Below are 6063 nucleotides of genomic sequence, written 5' to 3'. Positions count from 1 at the left end.
ACAGAAGAAAAGGGGAACTAAATATGTACTCACGTCCACATAAAGGGTGATATAGGCTGTTGTGCTGGGGTGCATTCTCTTTGAAAAGATTATATTTCATTGAATTCATCTGATGACTCTCTCAAAAATACGTTTTTTTCAAAAATCAATTCACTTAGTAAAATATTTTTAAGTGTGAAATGTACATGTAATGGAGGGCAACCTCATCCTGGTCATCTAGAGGATGGGAGGAGCATACAGGGTAAGCCTCTCTCAGGGGCTGCCTGCCTTAGAACAAAATGCCCCAAAAGTAGCTCTGGAGAAAAAAAGCTCTTGGGTTCAGGCCCCTCCCATTTCTTAGGCAGCTTCCTGCCTCTGGTCCTTGAGTTCCTCCCCCTGTAAAAATAAAAGGTGGGGATTTTCAAGGTCCTTTTTTCACCCTGAAAAGTATCAAGGATGGTATCAAGTAATTATGGAGAGGTTGTACTATTCAGGGTCTAGAGTTGAGACTGTGGGAGATTCAACTCTGATAGAAGGCATTCAGGACCTTAAAGTTTACACCAGTTGCTCTCAAGGTGTATCCTCTCACTTCCAACCAGCAGCACAAGCATTAGCTAGTAACTAGTTAGAAATGCAAATTATGTGCCTTGCACCAAACCTACCAAATCAGAAACTCTGAAGTGGGAGCAAGCAATCTGTGGTTTAACAAGCTCTGCAGGTAATTCTGATGAATACTAGTTTTGAGAACCTCTCATTTACACAGTACTTCATTTACGATCTACAACAAATCAAAAGTTGTGTTATCTCCATGATCATTGTGTTTATGCTGGGCACTGTGCTAAGCATTTTATTATCTCATTTAATCTTTCCAACACCTGTGAGGGAGAGGGGCCCTGTGCACCCGGTTTCAGCCAGGCTGGTATTCCTTTCCTTCTCTAAGGGTCCAGTTTTTCCATTTCAGGTCCTTCTTTTCTGGATAATGCCTACTTATCCTTCAGGGCTCAGCTTGCGTGTCCCTTTTCCCAGGAGGTCAACCCTGATCCTGCCCAGCTAGGTCAGCTCCTGCTAGTAAAATTTACCACAACAGAGTTTACTCACAGTGGAATTTTTTGTATAGTTACCTATTTAGTATTTATGTCCACTATTAACCATAAATTACATGAGTAGCTTGTCTTACTCCCCATCGTATTCGCAGTACCTATCATGGTGTTGCTCAGTAAATATTTTTTGAAGGAATAAATGTTGAAAATGAATTCCCTTTCTACTTAAGGGGAAGCTGAGGCTCAAAAAAGTTAAGTAGCTTTCCTGAGATCACACACGTAGAAAGTATTAGAGCCAGGACTCCAAACTGCAGATTTTTTTTTTAAAGATTTTATTTACCTATTTGACAGAGAAACAGAGCACAAGCAGGGGGAGCAGGAGAGGGAGAAGCAGACTCCCTACTAAGCAGGGAGCCTGATGCTCCATGCAGGGCTCCATGCAGGGCTTGATCCCAGGACCCTGGAATCATGACCTGAGCCAAAGGCAGGTGATTAACCAACTGAACCACCCAAGCGTCCAAACTCCAGATTTTAACCACTATTCTCATAGTCTTTCCAATTTTTGACAAAGAAAATAAAGTTCTGAGAGAGAAAATGACTTGCCTGAAGTTATATAGCTAGTAAATAATAGAATCAGGATTAGACTTCATGTCTTCTAATATGTATGTTCTTTCATACTACATTACGCTGCTTTACCCTGCCCTTCAGGAACTTAAAACCAGTGGGATGGACAAGGTATACATACGGGACAAATTAAAAGAAATTAAGTGGTACATATCTACAGGGCCTGGTATCATACCTGATACATAGTAGATGTTCAATAAATGTCTATGGAATGAACAATGATCATAGCTTCCCCCTTTGGAATATTTACAACATGTCTCCTGCTTCTAAGTGTTTATAAGCATATCTAATGTTTCTGAAAGTAGGGCTCTTGAAGTCTGGGAAGCTTGTTAAAATGCAGATGTCTGGGATTTAGACCTAATTCCTTGGAATCTATGGGTGTGGGTCTTGAGAATCTGCATTTCCCCCTATCTCCAGGTGACTCTCACATCCACTAAAGTCTGAGAAACAATTCATTGTTAAAATCACCATTCAAGGCAGACATTGGTAGCACAAGGGGAAATGCTGCTTGAGATATCATGAAAGTTGTTGCAGGTCACACCACTAGCAAGCATCAGAGATAGTAAGGATTTGAATCATTTTGACTCCAAAAGCCTGTGCTGTTCCCACTGCCACTGCTAAAGGAGGGAGGGATGGGGAGAGGAAAAGACAATGGGCAGGATGGAGGAACAGGCAAGGAGGAAGGAGAGAAGGAAGGCTAAATGATTACTGGGGAAAATGAATTTCATTGAAGAGGGAAAGAGACTATCAGCAGGGTTGTCAGACCATCCTTGCTGAAAGCCCTGGGAACTGAATGGAGATTTATGGGCTGCCTTGCCTCTCTCCTTATCTAATAACATCTACTCATCGTGACCAGAAGGACAGCCTTTCAAACACAGGTTTCTTGAACCACAGAGGCTTTTTAAAAGGCAAATGCATTTTATTAAGTAGAGTGGTTACCTTTGCCAAAAAGTGACTTTAAAAGGACCAAACACAGACCCTCTCAAATGTGACTAAGCTCCCCAGATCAAGGAAGGGCCCCAGATCAGCATCGGTGTGCAGCTGGGCCCCCTGAGTTGCAGAGCTAGTAAGTGGCCTGAAGATCAGAGGCAGTCCTCTGCAGTCAGACAAATCATTTCACACAGAATGTCAGGTAATTATGAAAATCCAGGGAGGATATGAGTAACCTTGCTCCAGACTGACTTTAAGTATTGACTTTATGTAGCTGATAAGTTCTCTGCTGCTACATCTTCATCTCCCTAACGAACCTAATTGCATTTATGTATTCTGTTTTTCCAACCAGTAATAATGGCGCACCTACTATGTTCCATTACTAATTGCTTGCATCATTTCAGCTTCAGAGTCAGAGCTCTAATCTGGCTTTAAAGCCTCCACCAGAATAATCTACTAGAAAACTCTTTCTGTTAAATTTCGTTGGCATGGCAACCACCAAGCAACACCATGGAGAGTGCCTTAAATCCCACAGCAGTCTGTTAGCCTGAGTGAGTCTGCAGAGAGGAGGCCGTACAGAGAGGCTAAAAATAGACAACTTAGAGCAAGGTGCCCTGCACCCCTACCACCCAGGAGGATTGTCACTTTCTTGCTCCCCTTGTTGGGGTCAAACGTGAGCCACAGGAGAGAATGGGCCAGGCTTCCAGTTGGCAGGGTTTTCTAGCCCAGTGCCTGGGCTGAGAATGTGGAGACCCGAAGTCTAAGGCCAGCTTCACCCCCTAATGAGCTGTGTGAGGTTCTGTTCAGGGATTTAGTGTCCTCACTTGTAAAGGGCAGGGGCTGGTATGGATTAAGTACTTCCCAGGGCCACAGGCCTGGTTATTAGTCCAACGTGTTTGTCATTGCCTTGCTAACACAGATTGGGGGGCTAGGGGAGAAGACATGGCAGGCAGATGTGATGGTGGCAGAGTTTGTCAACAGGCAATTTGGCAAAAATCTTTAGTTGTCATCTCTTCTGGTAATAAGAGCTAATGTGTATCAAGTGCTTACCAGGTGCTGAGGAGCGTTCTAGGTGATTTCACAGAATATGCTATTTTACCTTCCTAACATGGCTAGGGGAAAGGCATTACTGGTACCCTATGTTATAAATGAGTAAACTGAGTTACAGAGCGGTAAAGTAAACATCATTTTCACAGAAATAGCAAATTATGTAGCTAAGATTTTGAACTTGGAACCACCTAAATTCAGAACCAACATGCTTGACCGTGATTCCGTTGTATCTCTAGTGCCTCAATCATTGCCTGGTACCTGAAGGGCTCTCAAAAATTAATTGTCGAATGTGCAGTAAATGACTGGTATGCTAGAAGGTTCTCAGTGCCTATCATTCAAAAATCTTCAAGCCCTTTTTCTTTCTTGGTAGTTTATTATGTGAAGAGAAAACTTTGAGACATCTCCCCTAAGCAGAGTGGTTGTGGGAGAGCTAGAAAGCATGTTGCTATGGAATAAAATATACAGAAAAAGATACAGTTAAAATAAGGGGATTGTTAGATAATGAGTTTGAATTATGTAATTATGTGAAGAATGAATTATGAAACTGATGTTCTGTCAAAATAGAGCCTGTTTTCTAGGACCTAGAATGCATTGGCAATTTTGTTTCACTATTTTAGGTGACATTTTGTTTTTAGAAGCAGAGAGGGAAAAGAGAGCACTTATAACTATAGGCAAGAGAGAACTAAACTTGAAAATAAAATACAGGCTATAGAAATAATTCTTCTTATTAGGCAGAGGGATTGCCCCCTTTCCTACTCCCCCCCTACCTCGACCCCCAGCAGTGCAGGACTGATTTTTTTAGGTTATGCTAAGAGATGTATTGTACTAGGTGGCTCACAGCTAAGATCATAAGATAATTTAAAAGGACAGCTTCTGTGGAACATGACTCTTACAAGGTGAAAATAAGTAGTGTTTTTCAGTCTCTACCATCTAGTCTAATTCCTCTCTAAAAATGAGCTGTTAGATTAAACATTTTATTGGAGACAAATATACAGAAAATAATTTTTCATATCATAAGTATAAATCATAATGAATTTTCACAACTAGATACACTCATGTGACCAGAATCCAGATCAAGAAACAGAGCTTCTGCTTCCCAGAACACTCCTTTGTATTCCTATCAAGTACTCACCCTTTCCTCCCCTGGTGTAACCATCACCCTGACTGTTAACATCGTGGGTTAGGCTGGCCTCTGTGTAATTCACATTAATGAAATCATATTGCATGTACCCTTTTTGGTTTGGGTAGATACTGCCTAAAAGTATTCAAAAGTGTTATTCCAATTTATAAACCTACCCTCAATGTGGAAGGGTCTCAAACACTACACATCCTCTCCAACTCTTGGAATTTTCTGATATTAATTGAGCCTTTCTGGTAGATGTGTGCTGATAATCTCATTGTGGTTTAATTCACAAGCCCCTGATGGCTAATGAGGTTGAAGTGCTTATTCACACATTTTTTTTTTTTTTTGGATGTTTGATATTGTCTTGTGAAGTGTCTGTTCAAATCTTTTCTTCTTTTTTCTCTTGGGTTGTCTGCCTTATTCTTACTGATTAGTGGAAGTTTGTGTGTACTCTAGATGTGAGTCCCTTGTTACATATACATATGGGGATTTTTTCTTTATGGTTAGCACGTTTTATGTCTTATTTAAGAAATCTCTATCTCCTTCAAGGTCATGAAGATGTGTTCCTATGCTATCCTCTAAAAGCTTTATTGTTTAATTTTCACATCTAAATCTGCAATCCATCTGAAATGATTGTTTGAGTAATAGGAGAGGAATGGGGTCCATATTTTTTTTCACATATCCAATTCATCCAGCGACATTTACTGAAAATATTATTCTTCACCCATTGCATTATTGCCTTTGTCATGAATCAGGTGACCATTTATGTGTGGGGTCTCTAATCTAGTTAACTGGTTAGTTTATATAACTTTGGGCCAATTCCATAAGGTTTTCATTACTATAGCTTTATGATGGGTTTTGTTCTCAGGTACAATGAATCTTCCAGCTTTGCCCTTCCTCTTCAGTTGCCTTAGATATCCTTGGCCCTTTGCATTTCCGTATAAATTTTAAAATTTATAGAATTCTTAGAATCAGCTTGTCAACTTCTCTTAAAAAAAAATCCTGCCGGGATTTTGATTGGAATAGTGTTAATTTATAGTTTAATTTGGGAAGAATTGACACATTGAGTTTTCTAAATATTAAAAGTGTATTTCTAAATTTATGTAGATATTTAGTCTCTCAAGAATGTTTGTTGGGCATTGCAAATCTTTTGTTGAAATTATTACTATACAGTTTATATTTTGATACTATTGTAAATAGTACATTTTAAAACATGATTTTGTATTTGTAATGATATATAGAAATACAAATGATTTTTAAATAATGATCGTGTATCCAACAACATTGCAGATTTCAATTATTATTTCAAATAGTTTA

The sequence above is a fragment of the Zalophus californianus genome, chromosome 15, assembly GCF_009762305.2.
Source record: "Zalophus californianus isolate mZalCal1 chromosome 15, mZalCal1.pri.v2, whole genome shotgun sequence".
Lineage (NCBI taxonomy): Eukaryota > Metazoa > Chordata > Mammalia > Carnivora > Otariidae > Zalophus > Zalophus californianus.
Note: the sequence above shows the minus strand (reverse complement) of the source record.